The sequence below is a fragment of the Eschscholzia californica genome, unplaced genomic scaffold (assembly GCF_041429995.1).
Source record: "Eschscholzia californica isolate CP2 unplaced genomic scaffold, dmEscCali1.0.p SCAF_5, whole genome shotgun sequence".
NCBI lineage: Eukaryota > Viridiplantae > Streptophyta > Magnoliopsida > Ranunculales > Papaveraceae > Eschscholzia > Eschscholzia californica.
The window spans coordinates 54166744-54183297 of NW_028238472.1; positions in this window are offsets into that span (position 1 = coordinate 54166744).

A 16554-nucleotide genomic window follows, 5' to 3' on the forward strand; every position below is an offset into this window, starting at 1 on the left:
GCAAAAGCCGTTAATTACGTTCTCTTTACTCGTGTTGTTGGTTCTGTTCAGACTTAGAGATCATATGTCAATGCTTCTTCATGCTCACACTCAGGACCCAACCTCTTGTCACTATCTTCTCTATCTCTCTCTCCCTACCTTTTTTTACCCTAAAGTTTTAATTTTTCTTCTTTATACTCCAGACTCTGGGTTATTAGTTGGGAATGTCAACTGAGTTCATGTTGGAGGGGTGGAAAATCCAATAGGATTCGGGTTCCATAGTCTCGAGCAGTGGCGAGGCCATGATTTTTTTGATGTGGGGGCACATTTCAGTAAAATGACATAACAAATTTATATTAAAAAAATGACTTTGAACTCATACCAGAGAACACTCTTTCTACTGTAGCAGTTGCAACTGGAAATGTTAATCCCAATGTCAATAGTAAGTAAACAAGCGGGTACACCTTATCTTTTTTTTTCTCTATCATTCCTTGGCAAGATCAGCGATCCCTTTCAATCCTTTGAACTCATAGCTAGACTTCATAAGTTAATGGAAACTAACTAAAAGCAAGGAAAATAACTAAAGCTTAAGAAAGCTATCTAAAGTTTAATGGTCAAAACTCATAAGTTAATGGTCTACGGGCAAATAACTGATCAATTGCTCATTCCACAATTCTTACGGTGATGCATTGGGAGTAACACACGGTTTTTGAAACTCTTTTTTTTTTTTTAGTGAGACACCGTTTTTGAAGGCCGCGGCTTTGGGGAATAAAGAAAATTCTCCGAGGAATAAATTCTCGAGGGAATCCAGATTTTTTTGAAAATTCTCCGGGAATAAATTTTTACGGGGAATACATAATACATTTTTTTGAAAGTTCTCCTCCATCTCATCTGTATTCTCTACCACTTCATCTTCTCGACACCTCATCATCTTCTCCGGCGAAAGTCGCCGGCCGACCAATTTTCCGGTCGGCGACCTTCAAACATAAAAAAAAAAAAATAATTATTTTCTTTCTCCTCTCTCTCTAATTTGTTTTTCTTTTCTCTCTCTCTAAAATAGATCTAGAGAGAGAGAGAGTCAGATTCAGATTATCAAAAAGCAAATACAACCTCCTAGAGAGAACTCATCAATCAAATCTCTATCAAATCACAAAAACCTAATAGAAGTGAGCAAGCTCGAAAACCCACAGCTCAAATTCCTCAAAACCAGAGTAAAAATGGAAAAAAGAAAACAAAATTTGAATAGGTTGAGAATATACTTACAAAGCAATCATCATCAATGGTGAAGATGTATTTTTTCTTGGAAACCATATAAACAAAGCATCGACAATCAGAATCTTTAAAGGAAATGCAAGAAGCTTTTGGACCCAAAATCCTATTAATGTCATTTCTATTATAAAGTTCATAATCAAAACCTTGAGGAACTTTGATTTCTTTAGATGGATCACCATCTTGAACAATAATCAAATGGTAAGGTTGAAAAAATGGTCTCCACATTTCAAGAAAATCAAGGTTTAATCAAGGTTTCTTATTGTGGGTACGACGATATCAAGTTCATCTTTCAAAAGAGCCGTCAGTGACACCTAACTTTCTGCCATTAATTCAACCTAAGATAGATAGATTGTTACTACTGTAAGAAATAAGTTTAGATAGATAGATAGGTAAAGTTCACATCAGATCTGGTTTGTTCTCACGAACAGACCTTCAATGTAATAGAAGTATATGTTTATACCTGAGGTCGGACCATTCATTGTTATAGCTGATACATTGGAATAGACCTAATATGGTTAGTTATGTTAGTTGGTGATGGACAACTATTTATACATCTCAAGAGCACAGGATCCTAACTACTTTAGTTTGTTATAAGTTAGTTGAGAGTTGTTGAGAGTTTGTTAAGAGTTTGTTAGGTTTATAGACTTGTTATATTTCTGTTTCTAATCTCTCTATATAAAGAGATGTAATTCATTCGATTATGGTTAATGAGAATGATTTCCACTATGGTATCAGAGCTAAATCTCTCTCTCTCTCTCTAACTTTCTGGTCTTCTTCTTCTTCTTCCTCTTTCTTCTTCGTCTTCATCATCTTCTCTCTCTCTCTCTCTCTCTCTCTAAAAACTTTCTATCTCTAAATCTATTACAATCAATTTCTGTTCTAGTTTGTAAGTTGTGATGGATCATCCGAAAATCACATCATTAGCTATTACTTCAATGGGAAATGTAATTCCTATCAAACTCCAAAGTGACAATTACTTAGCTTGGAGGTCATTGTTTCTACCAATTCTCAAGAAATATAAAGTTTTGGATCTAGTTGATGGATCTAGACCACAACCTAATCAATTTCTAGATACTGAAAGATCAGAAGTCAATCCAGATTACACGGATTGGGTTGAAGAAGATCAAACTCTATTGATATGGATCAATTCTACCTTATCTGATTCTGTTATTCCTTATGTTGTTGGAAATTCGACTTCACAAGAATTATGGAAAAATCTTGAGGATTCATTTGCCTCTGCATCAACTTCACACATCTTCCAACTCCAAGAGAATCTCAGAGATTTGAGGAAGGAGAATGAGAAGATGCCTGAATTTCTCACTAAAGTGAAGAAAATTTCAGACTCATTGGCTGCGGCTGGAAGTCCAGCATCAAGTGTTGAATTAGTGGTAAGCATCTTGAGAGCTTTACCTTCTGAATATGATTCATTTTCTGCTGCTGTTAGATTAAGGAAACCTCCTATTTCTGTAACTGAACTTCAAAATCTTCTCATAAGTGAAGAAATTTCACTTTTGGAAAAACAAAAACGATTAGCAACCAATATAAATCAAGCCTTGTTTACCAATCCTCAATCATCTTCATCTTTCAATCGGTTTAACCAATCTAAATCCAACAATTATAGTCATAATCGACCTAATTCAGGAAGAGGTCATGGTAATCCTTCTAATCCAAGAAATTATAATAGCTCATTCAATTCAGGAAGAGGCAATTCTAATTCTAACTCTAATTCTCAATCTAAATCTTCCAATTATCAAGGTTCACGAAACTCTAATGGTGATAGACCTATTTGTCAAATATGTAATAAGATTGGTCACACAGCAATGGAGTGTTATCATAGAATGAATTTCTCCTATCAAGGTCGCAATCTACCCAATAATTTGGCAGCCATGCTTGCTACTGCTAATATTCTAGGAGAAAACCCATGGTATGCTGACACAGGAGCTTCTCATCACATAACCCCAGATGCTTCTGCTATTACTTCTTCTTCTTCAATGGCTTATAAAGGAAAAGAGGTTATCTCTAGTGCTAGTGGACAAGGTATGGCTATAACTAGAACTGGCAATTCATTTTTTCAAAACAAACATAATACTTTCTCTCTCAAAAATGTATTAGTTGTTCCTCAAGCTTCACACAATTTGCTTTCTGTCCACAAATTCACTTCAGATAATCATTGCTCTTTAACATTTGATCCCTTTCATTACTATGTGAAGGATCTAACTTCGAACCAGACACTTTTCCAAGGGCCAGCTAAAGGAGGACTTTATCCTATTCAACTAAATAAAGATCATTCCTGTACAAAACCACAAATAAAGGCACTCACTGCTCGACCAACATCTACTGAACTTTGGCACAAGAGGCTAGGACATCCCTCTTTTCAAACTTTACAGAAGCTTAAACATTTGTTTTCATCTAGCTCAATTACACCATTCTTCTGTTCAGAATGTCAATTAGGAAGAAGCACAAAACTTTCTTTTCTTTCTTCTAGTACAGTAGCTTCTTCTCCTTTAGAATTGTTGCATATTGACCTTTGGGGTCCAGCACCTGTAGCCTCTATCAGTGGATTTCAATATTATGCTAATGTGATTGATGACTTTTCCAAATTTTGTTGGCTTATTCCTTTACAACATAAGTCTCACTTTGCATCTGCTTTTACTACATTTATCACCTCTATTGAGAATCAATTAGGACATAGCACTAAGTCTATTAGAACTGATGGTGGTGGAGAGTTTATTTCTACTTCTTTCAAGCTTTTTCTTCAAAATAAAGGTATTACACATCAGTTCACTTGTGCACACACACCAGAACAAAATGGGGTGGCTGAGTCTAAACATAGACACCTACTTGATCTCACCAGGACATTTCTCATTCAGTCCTCTCTTTCTAGTAACTATTGGCTTGAAGCTCTTAACTGTGCTAATTACATTGTGAATAGACTACCAACTAGAAGTTTGAACTTTGTCTCACCATTGGAAAAGCTTTTCTATTCAACTCCAGACTATGATTTCCTAAGGACTTTTGGTTGTGCCTGCTATCCATGGCTGAGACCTTATACAACTAATAAGCTTGAGCCTAGGAGTAAACAGTGTATATTCATTGGGTATGCTCAAAACCAAAAGGGTTACAAATGCTTAGACCCTACTACTGGTAGAGTATATGTCTCTAGACATGTTACTTTCAATGAAGATCATTTTCCATTAAAGTCTGCTAGTTCTCCTATCCCTTCTGTCACTTCTAATACCTCTTATCCAGTACATATTACTCCTATTCAACCATCTCCCACTCCTATCTCAACCATTAGCACACCTGATCCTATTATAACAGATATCACAGAACCCATCATTCCCACTGTTCCTCATACACCTTCTCCCATTGAGACCTTACCAACTCCAATCCCTGACCAAATACCTATTCCTATACCTATTCCTCAATCCTTATCAACTCATCCTATGCAAACTAGAGCCAAATCTGGCATTACCAAACCCAAGACCTATTTAGCTACTACCAAACATCCTATTTCAGAAGCTCTAAGTGCTATCCCAATTCCTTCTACACCAACCTGCTTCACTCAAGCCAATAAAGATCCAAATTGGAGAGCTGCTATGGCCACTGAGTTCAAGGCTCTTGAAGATCTTCATACATGGTCTCTAGTCCCAGCTTCTCCTGATCAAAATTTAGTTGGATGTAAATGGGTCTATAAGATCAAGCAGAAGTCAGATGGTAGTATTGAAAGATATAAAGCTAGGTTAGTTGCAAAGGGATTTCATCAAAGATAGGGTATTGACTATGCAGAGACTTTTAGTCCTGTAGCTAAACCCACAACTATAAGAGTTCTCCTCAGCCTTGCTGTTCATTTTGATTGGAATATCAAACAGCTAGATGTGAGCAATGCCTTCCTTCATGGTCATCTCAAAGAGGAAGTATATATGTCTCAACCTCCTGGATTTCAAGACAAATCCAGACCCACTCATGTGTGTAAGCTACATAAATCTATTTATGGCTTGAAACAAGCTCCTAGAGCTTGGTATGAGGAGCTAGTGGATTCTTTGCTTTCACATGGCTTTCAAAAGTCCTTATCTGACACTTCCTTATTTGTGTCTTCTCATGATGGAGTTCTTCTCTTTATGTACTTGTATATGTGGATGATATTTTGATCACAGGTAATTCACCTTCTGCCTGTGATGATCTTATCAAGAAGTTAAGTTCTACTTTTGCAATGAAAGATTTGGGCAATCTACACTATTTCTTGGGAATGGAGGTTCATAGAGATACTTCTGGTTTATTTCTTTCTCAGACTAAATACACATTGGATCTTCTTAATAAAGCACAAATGGTGGATGCCAAACCTTGTTCCTCTCCATTAGCTCATAGGTTCAAACTCACTCCCACAGAAGGCACTCCTCTTGAAGATCCAACCCATTACAGAAGCCTAGTTGGAGCTCTTCAGTACTTAACTTGGACAAGGCCTGATATAAGCTATGCTGTGAATTTAGTGTGTCAATTTATGAGCAAACCCACTACTTCACATCTTTTGGCTGTCAAAAGAATACTAAGGTATCTAAAAGGGACAGTTAACTTTGGAATTCAGTTTACTAAATCTTCTTCCATAACTCTTCATGGTTTTGCTGATGCTGATTGGGCTGGAAGCATCTCAGATAGTAGATCAACATCTGGTTATGTTCTCTATTTAGGAGGAAATCCTATTTCATGGTCAGCTAAAAAGCAACCCACTGTCTCTAGGTCCTCCACAGAGGCAGAATATAGGTCCCTGGCACAAGCTGCAGCTGAAACTATTTGGGTATGCTCTCTTCTTCAAGATCTTCATTACTTTCTTCATCAACCTCCTCAACTTTGGTGTGATAATGTTTCTGCTCTGGCTTTGGCATCTAACCCAGTATTCCACTCTAAAATTAAACATCTAGCTCTTGATTTTCACTTTATTCGAGAATTGGTGGGCAACAAGAGAATTCAGCTCTCCTATATTTCGACTAATGATCAAGCAGCTGACATTTTAACCAAGGCACTACCTGGTCCTCGATTTGGTACTCTCAGGTCCAAGTTCAAGCTATATCCTATACCTTTCACTTGAGGGAGGGTAATAGAAGTATATGTTTATACCTGAGGTCGGACCATTCATTGTTATAGCTGATACATTGGAATAGACCTAATATGGTTAGTTATGTTAGTTGGTGATGGACAACTATTTATACTGTAGGGTTTTATACCCTTCTACTAGTGTTTATAGCGGAAATATGACATCTAATGTCTACACTAGTATTCCCAGGATCACATGCAAAACTAGTAATTAATCTAATGGAGATAGTAGATTACCTTAATCGCTTTTCCCTCGAACTAGTTGAATTGATTGAAGAAGACCAAGAGCTTCAAGTGTAGCTCCTCTACTTGGGACACGAGTAATCAACTTGATCTCCCACCTTGTTGTATAGCTAGCACACCAATGGTGGTTGGATAATAAGAAGACCTTCTTCTTGCTTGACTAGATAGATAGTTAATGGGAATTAGCTCACTTTCTCCTCTCTACTTGATGTGGTAGAGTAAGAAAGCTTAGAGAGAAATTCCACACCTTATTCTCTGCCCTAAGAGTGTTTATATAGAACCCTAATAAGAATCCACCTCCTTTTAGGTTTCCCAAAACACCCTTTAGAATAAGATTTAGGGAAATAGTCGAAAATAGCAACTATTGGTATTTTCTCAATTCCCTAAAGAGATGACGTCCAAACCCAGCCAAAATTGGCAGATTTAATGTTCATAACATAAGGAAACGTCCCTCCAAAAATCAGCCCAATCCGAGCCCTAAAAGTGCCCGAATCGGCCTAGGCCCAAAAACCCTGCTTTTGGCCTTTTTGTACTATCTTTGCCTAATTCCTTTTTAGGCCTATGAGATATGTTTATGGGACACTCCCATGATTATATCTCACTCCCACTAGTCATATCCTAGATCAATTTGTCACTCTTATGTGTAACCCGTTGTAGGATCCGATCGAAGTTAGCCGCGAATTACTTCGTAATTCGACGATCGTAGTTGGTCTCTAGCTACAACTCTACGATCCCTAAATCAATCGGACTTGATGATCTTCCACATCAATTGTCCTATCCGACAAATTGTTCGCATTGTCACCTTGGTCGAAGGACATCTCCTTCAACTCCTTCAGACTCCCACTTGGACTTAGATCAAGTGCAATGCCTCGATTCCCGTGTCAATTTAGTATCCCATCTGATACGTCACGTCATTCAGACTTTCTTGATATCCGAGTACAACTGTAAAAGACAAACGATTAACTTTTAATCCGTTTGAGCGCGGCCACGCATTTTCAGTTGCTACTCATCAAGTGGCCTTGAGACACTTTGTACCTAATGTGATTAGGGTGACACAATCCATTCTTGCGCTCCCACTTAACTTCATGTCTATCCTGTCCTTCCCAGTGTCCGCCTTTATAACCTCCTTTTACGGCGCGGCGTTTAACGGAACCAAAGTCGGGCATTCCTTACATAAGATGAGTGGAGCACTCATGTTTTGAGGAATCTCTCCAATTGTCTTTATGAGAAGTATTGACGTTCATCACGAGTGATGTACTTCTCATTTGAGGGTTATCCAGTGTATAAACCTTTTACACACCCACGTAGTCGAATAGAATATACTATTCCTATAGCCCATGAAACTGCGCTATCCCATCGACTCCCGTGCTAGTCTTCGTGAGTCATTGTTGTCCATGCAATGACCTGGACCAGGGATTTGATAATAAATATTCCAAGTTCACTTAATAGGGTTTCATTCATCAGATCACGTATCTGACAAACCTATTCGGAATGTTTTATCATCAATGGACTGTCGTTTAAATACTAAACCAAATTTAGACGACTTGTGAAATAACTCTATTATTTCTGATAACGAGAGTTGTAAATCTGAGCCTCTTCCGTAAAACTCTTTTTACCCACTCAATTTTACTTGTCGAGGTTTAAAATTATACCTCATGCCTTAGACTGTGTATGAATCTCATACTATGTCTTAGGTGACAGTTCAGTTTGACTACCGTGGTAGTCGGTTTTAAACTTTGCTTATTATCAATTAATTTGAAGATTGCTAACTTCAACCTTGATAATATCTAGTAACTTTTACTAGAGTTAAGGCTTTTAATTCTTTATGTAGTATTTGCAACAGTTCCCGGCTTAAAACACTTTTAGCCTACTTTCCTTCCATGTCTGGAAGTTTGCTTCGATGACATGTTCAACTTTTGTACTACTTCATCCTTTAGCCTTCTAGGATGTACTAAGTAGTGTTTCGGTTTTCCAATCCGAATTCGGATGTTTAGATGCTAATCATGTCCAACATGATTGACTTTATGTTTTCGAACATAAATGTCTCTCTCATGCGTGCTAGCTCATCGGTGTCTTTTCAGACTCCGAGTTTTGCAACGCCCTCTGTCATGAGTTTTTGGGTCGAAATCTTTTAGACTTTCGGAGTCTTAGATTTTCTGTTTCGGATCTCAAGCATCTCAGCGTACTGAGTCTCTCTAATCCTATCATCCTTTTGATCTATGCTTATAGATCTTCAGATGCCCAAAATGGCATTTTATCCTTTTGTGTGTGGTCCTTTATTGAGTCAGTTCGTTACTGTTATACAACACCTTATGTCGTACTCAATCTTTTGTATGTACTCTGCATACGGACCTGGAAGGTTTGTTTCTCCCACTTACCTTCTTGAAACTCGTGATTCAAGATTTTCTTCATTCCTCAGGAATCAAACTTCTTTGATTGCCTTTTGAATCGAAGATTCTAACTCTTGCGTGCTTTTAATCCGTTGATAGATTTTTGAAGCATGCATGTGGACATAACTTGATTGGAAGAATCTTTATTCTTCTTGTCTCGTTTCGGGAAACATGAATGTTTCCATCCTTCTCAGTTTTCTACTTTGGAAAACCAATTTAGGTCTTCTGTTGACTTAAATTATCAAGCTTCATGTCTTGACGAGATATGGATTCCACGATGATTTTGGCTTCTAGCCAAAATCTAGAGTCAGTTTCCGTTTCTGCGCAGGTCTTTTATCTCTTCAGAAATAACCTTTATTTTCTGAGTCTTTAAGATTTTATTTTGACCTTTCAGGGCTTTTGAACAACAATTTGGAATTTTCTCAACTACTTTGAGATATTCCTTTAGAGACACTTTCACTCGCTTTGAGAGTTCTCCTGCGAATGACATTCGCTTTTGTGCGGTGGGTTTACAAGATCATATCTTAAACCTTTCCTTTTCCGAGGAGCCGCAGTTTGTTGCTCTTGGTCGAATTTAATCGTCTTGTACAAGTTTTCATGATTGTTCTTCATGACTCTTCATGATTTTTCTCATGATCGACTTGTACTTTTCTCCCACTTATTCTTGTAATAATTAGTGCTAATTATTAGAAGAATACTATCATGAGCAACAAACACTTTGTTCTCTTGATTGGTTATGGAAGAAGCCCAAATTTCTTTCAAAAGAAATTGCGTCAGACTTTAGCTAATTTTGTAATGCTTTTACAAGCTTAGCTGTTAGACGGACTTTGGTAAGTGTGAAAATAGTCGTTTATAAAATATGTCCCAAAATATTCGGAAGACTGGCTTAAACCCATCTTTGATCGAATTATGCATAGCAATGTTCGATTACTCCCACTGAATCCACCATCCCTCAGATGTGTTCCATGGAGCGAGTTGGGAAACGTTTTCTCAACTCCTTTGATGGTTATTTAGTATTTGACTCAAGTTTTTATCACTCCAATCTAATCGGATGACTTAAACTCTCTTGTCAAAATGATTCTTTTACTTCGGTTTGTACTTTGTTTGAACCTTTCAAACATTCCGACTTATACTTTATGATTTGTACGTTTCCATGAAGTTGTCAGAGTACGTATTTGAAGTTTCTCTCGTTAGCTTCTGCAAGTAAACTTATAGGTCTGCATAACACTGTATGAGTCCTAATAGATTACCAGTCTCTATGCCTTTTGAAAAGGGTGACTTTGTCAATTCAGTCCTTAAGACCTAATTGACAATGCTGAAGTTTAATGAGTTTGAATCTCTTGATTTTAGCCATTATCAATGTTAACCTTCAGTTAATTTTACCACTGGTTTAAAACATCATATGTTTCTAGAAGAACAAAATAATCACTATTAAGTTCTAAGCTAGATCAGTGTCTAAAAGAAGACTTTGATCCCTTTCAGCATCCCTAGCATTACTGCTTCTGCTCCCTCTTGGATTTTTACTTCTTTTAGTCAAGTATGTAATTCCCTTAAGCTCCCACTGAGCCGCTCATCTGGTCTTAAATACCTGATGAAGGAATTTTACGATACTTGTTTTTAACTTTGTTAGCAAGGATACGGAACCGGAATTCATAATTCCATTCCTTTTGTCCTCCAGGTGCTAAAGGTAGTTTCCTTTTAAATGGTCTAGCCATTGTTTTAGAAACATTCACAGTAATGAGGAATACTCTTGATCATGTACTCGGCAACTGCTTTTCTTTGATCAAATGTTTGTCTCACTTGACTGATCCTTTTGCCCTTTTGAATCTCAAGATCTCTTTCTTAGATTCTTTGTACCAAATCTCAAGATTTAGATATTCCCGTATGTTCTGCTCAGTTTGTTCGTAACAATCTGAGTGACTCATTTAAGGTCTTATCTATCTTTGTTCAATCGATATTGAATTTGGGTGATAGATGTATTCTGTTGTCTTCCCTTAGGATGACTTTCAGATTGCCTTGGAGGTCTCGTACCTCTCCATTTATGACTTTTGTAGGAATTTCTTCCTCAGTTTGTCTTAATGGTCGTGCTAGCATCCATTGCTCTTTCAAAGAGAATGTTATACGATTGCTTGCAAAAGGCTTTTGACCTTCTCTTGTATGAGTCAACATTGGGATTGGGTATTCTAGTGACCTTTCTTTTGAATCTGAGAACTATTCTCGGATTCATTCTTCCATTCTTGGAAGTGGATCAACACCTCCCTTAGGTGTGATTCAATGTTGAAACCGTTTCTACGTGTCATCTTAAAAACTACATAAAGAAATGACAAAGTTTTAAAACTCGTTATCGTTTTTGAAAAAACTTAGTTTTCCCACATTATTCAATAAAATCGTCCCCGATTGAATAAGTGATTCCAAGACCCCAGTTCTTCGGAGTAAAGCGGACGAAGGCCCTACCCTTTGACTCCGTCGTTCCGGGTGAGTGAACTACTTCACTGATCATACCTTATGACTCTTGGTTGATAGATTTCATTAATGAATGACTAATCTATCCTTTTGCCTCGAGTATCCAAGACTCTCTTGCTGATCTCGTTGAGTAGAACCATTTAGACGTGTAGGCCTCTTCTATAGACCTACCCGCATTGTCCCAAGGTAGAGGAGGTACTCTGCGAAGGCCGACCCACCTTCCTCGAACAAGGGCGCAACGAGTGTCTTAATCTGGATAGGCGATTACTCAAGATTACTTTTGGGGACTTTTACGCTAGTCTGGCGTTTGTTATAGTGAACTATTTAGCCTAACTAACATCCACGACATAAAGCGTAAATAAGTAAGTAAATGCGCGCGAGAAAGTAAATCAAGCAGACATGGATCCTAGTATGGCCCCTAACCTAGAAGATCTAATCTCCTTTGGTTTTCTTCTTGTTTCGCCTTTTGGTTCGTCTAGATCTCCATCCTTGAACCTCCATTGATTTCTCCCACTCGCCTTTGGATTCCATCCTTGAGTTTTCTTCAATGGACTCATTGACCCTAAACTCTAATTACAAGACTCTAACGATTCGCAGATCGTATAAACTTGAAATTAAAATTAATTACAAAGCATGCACCCATCCGTGCTTAAAACAAGAATAAAGATATAAATCTATGGCCATACTAGTTTCCCGCATTCACATCACATGCAATCATATAATATATCAAGGCTAAGAATTATATATGCATGATTATCTTGGGAGATACTTTTGTTGACATCACATGTCACATTACGGACCTTAAGTCTAAATTCGAAGAATTCAACTAGTGGTGCGTTCCGGTTTTATCTTTTATGATTTCTAAAATCATCTTTAAGAAAAACTCCGTTTCGGGTTTTGAAAGCCCGGGTCAATTTCGGAAAAACATTGGTTCGATTCTTAATGATTTCATAAATCAATTTAAAGAGAAATCCGTTTTGGCCTTCTGGATGGCCCGGATTGATTTTGGAATTATTTGGTTGGAATCGGAAGAAATTTTGGCAAAAACTCCCACTCGAATGATGGTTCCTTTTTGTGGTCCGAAAAGCCTCGAAAAAGCCCGGGACAAGTCCTAGACAAGTCCCGGCCCAAGCCCAGAAAAGGGCTCGGACAAGGTCCGGACATAGCACGGCCCATAGGCCGGCATGTCCTGGCCGAAGCCTATCAAGGCCTGGTCTCGTCCTGGCCGGAGCCAGGACGCTAGTCCATGTACCAGACGCGTCCTAGACGTGTCTGGTGCTGGACCGGACCAGCACTAGGTGTCTCGGACTAGTCCGAGACACCCAGAACCTCCCAGACGCGTCTCCAAGACGCGTCTGGTCGAGTGCTCTGGACGCGTCCTAGACGCGTCCAGGAAGCTCCCTCCGCAGCTGCTGGTCGCGTCTCCAAGACGCGTCCCAACAGCTGCTCTGGACGCGTCTTCAAGACGCGTCCAGAAGCTTCTGTCGCAGCTGCTGGTCGCGTCCTAGACGCGTCTCAGCAGCTGCTCTGGATGCGTCCAGAGGACGCATCCAGGAGCTCCCGGTCCGGCCAGGAAGCTTCCTGGCCGGACACTAGGGTTTTTCAAAACCCTAGTTTCCAAAAATTTTTTTTTTTTTTTCTTTTGCAACTCTAAGTTGCTATTTTCCAAATTTAAAACTTTTCTTAAAATTTTGAAATCTTTTAGAACACTTCTAAAATTTTTACAAAACTTGTAGAAACTTTTAAAATTTCCAAATTTTGTTTTGAGAGTTTCCCAAAACTCAAAACACTTCTTTTTAGAACACTTCTAAAATTCCAAAAATCTTTGTTTTTCAAAAGTTTCCAAAACTTGAAAACAACTCTTAATCAAACCAATTTTGGATCAAAGTCTAGGTTTTTGAAAACTTTTTCAAAGAACAATTTTGAAATCTATTTGAAAAATTCTTGAATCCCATTCAAAATCAATCAATTTCTTATGTTTAAAACTCTTTTAAACATAACTATCAACTTAATCAAGCATGGATTAGTCCGAAATTCAATCTAATTGAGTTTTAAAACACTTTTAATCATCAATTTGATTCTTAATTTGAAATTCATTGAATCCCATTCAATATTATCAAATTGTGAGTTTAAATAGTTTTAAAACACTTTTAAAATATTTTTATAAACTCAATTTATCAAACTATCAATTATATCTAATATGAACTAGTTCGATTCTTAGCAAAAACTAGTTAATAGCAAGAGGCTCTGACGCCACTGTAGGGTTTTATACCCTTCTACTAGTGTTTATAGCGGAAATATGACATCTAATGTCTACACTAGTATTCCCAGGATCACATGCAAAACTAGTAATTAATCTAATGGAGATAGTGGATTACCTTAATCGCTTTTCCCTCAAACTAGTTGAATTGATTGAAGAAGACCAAGAGCTTCAAGTGTAGCTCCTCTACTTGGGACACGAGCAATCAATTTGATCTCCCACCTTGTTGTATAGCTAGCACACCAATGGTGGTTGGATAATAAGAAGACCTTCTTCTTGCTTGACTAGATAGATAGTTAATGGGAATTAGCTCACTTTCTCCTCTCTACTTGATGTGGTAGAGTAAGAAAGCTTAGAGAGAAATTCCACACCTTATTCTCTGCCCTAAGAGTGTTTATATAGAACCCTAATAAGAATCCACCTCCTTTTAGGTTTCCCAAAACACCCTTTAGAATAAGATTTAGGGAAATAGTCGAAAATAGCAACTATTGGTATTTTCTCAATTCCCTAAGGAGATGACGTCCAAACCCAGCCAAAATTGGCAGATTTAATGTTCATAACATAAGGAAACGTCCCTCCAAAAATCAGCCCAATCCGAGCCCTAAAAGTGCCCGAATCGGCCTAGGCCCAAAAACCCTGCTTTTGGCCTTTTTGTACTATCTTTGCCTAATTCCTTTTTAGGCCTATGAGATATGTTTATGGGACACTCCCATGATTATATCTCACTCCCACTAGTCATATCCTAGATCAATTTGTCACTCTTATGTGTAACCCGTTGTAGGATCCGATCGAAGTTAGCCGCGAATTACTTCGTAATTCGACGATCGTAGTTGGTCTCTAGCTACAACTCTACGATCCCTAAATCAATCGGACTTGATGATCTTCCACATCAATTGTCCTATCCGACAAATTGTTCGCATTGTCACCTTGGTCGAAGGACATCTCCTTCAACTCCTTCAGCAACGTCCCTTGATGATCCCCATAAGGTGTCCCATGTGCGTCCCATGCCGTGCCCAGCCTTACCAAGGCCGTCACATGCTGTCCCATGCGCGTCCCGTGCCGTCCAAGCCTCACCAAGGCCGTCCCAGGCCATCCCGAGCCTTAGCAAGGCCGTCCCGTGCTGTCCCATGCCGTCCCGAGCCTCACCGAGGCCGTCCCGTGCCTCACCAAGGCCGTCCCGTGCTGTCCCATGCCGTCCCGAGCCTTACCAAGGCCGTCCCGTGCTGTCCCATGCCGTCCCGAGCCTTACCAAGGCCGTCCCGTGCTGTCCCATGCCGTCCCGAGCCTCACCAAGGCCGTCCCGTGCTGTCCCATGCCGTCCCGAGCCTCACCAAGGCCGTCCCGTGCTGTTCCATGCCGTCCCGAGCCTTAGCAAGGCCGTCCGATGCGCGTCCCGTGCTGTCCCATCCGTCCCGAGCCTTAGCAAGCCCGTCCCGAGCCTTAGCAAGGCCGTCCCATGCGCGTCCGATGGGATTCCCGAGCTTTACCAAGGGCGTCCCGTACTGTCCCATGCCGTCCCGAGCCATAGGGACGCTGTCCCGTGCGCGTCCCCTGCTGTCCCATGCGCGTCCCCTGCTTTGGCTCGGCTGGCCCGTGCATTCTATGGGGTCGTGGGACATTTCGAAACCCACCCGGGCCATTTCGACTCTCTCTTCATTTATACTATTGAGGTATTATTTATGAATTATTGGAGAAAAGAAACGGAAGAAAATATTTTTTTTTCTATTTTTTATGAATTTTCCGGTGTTTATTCACTTAAAAATTCATAGAAAAATAAATATTTATCGGAATCGCTATTATAATATATCAAAAAAATCCTTGCGAAAAGGCCTTTCCAACGAGTATAAGTTTGCTGGATTCCGACGAGTAACGAAGGAGTAAAGGCCCAGTATGCTTGGTTAAAAAATTGATGTTTCCTTGTGAAAATAGGCAAAACAATAACTTTGCACTATAAGGGGGAGGGTTGAGCTCCTTCCCCAGAGCGTGCACAGCACTTGTGCTGGCACGTTCCCTAGTGCTCGCCAAGCACCATAGGGCATCCAAAGGGCAAAGCTCGGCCTACTACATGATGGGAAGCTTCTAATATGTCGGAATACGAAGAGATTTCGTGCGACCCGAAGCTCGGCTCGGGCGTCCCGGCCTGTCCCGAGCTGTGCCGAGCGCGTCCCAGGCCGTCCCGAGCCAAGTCTCGGGCGTCCCAGGCCGTCCCGAGCCAAGTCTCGGGCGTCCCAGGCCGTCCCGAGCCAAGTCTCGGGCGTCCCGAGCTGTAGCGAGGGCGTCCCAGGCCGTCCCGAGCCAAGTCTCGGGCGTCCCAGGCCGTCCCGAGCAAAGTCTCGGACGTCCCAGGCCGTCCCGAGCAAAGTCTCGGACGTCCCAGGCCGTCCCGAGCAAAGTCTCGGGCGTCCCAGGCCGTCCCGAGCTGTGCCGAGGCCGTCCCAGGCCGTCCCGAGCAAAGTCTCGGGCGTCCCAGGCCGTCCCGAGCTGTGGCAAGGGCGTCCCAGGCCGTCCCGAGCAAAGTCTCGGGCGTCCCATGCCGTCCCGAGCTGTGGCAAGGGCGTCCCAGGCCGTCCCGAGCTGTGCCGAGGCCGTCCCGAGCCTAGTCTCGGGCGTCCCAGGCCGTCCCGAGCTATGGCGAGGGCGTCCCAGGCCGTCCCGAGCCAAGTCTCGGGCGTACCTGGCCGTCCCGAGCTGTAGCGAGGGCGTCCCATGCCGTCCCGGGCTGTCCCATGCGCGTCCCGTGCCGGCCCGAGCAACAGCCCGGGCGTCCCGTGCCTCGGCCCTTCCAAGTGGTGCTTCGTCGGACATCTCGATATCCACTCGAGCATTTTCGACCATTCTCCATATGTGGGTGTGTGG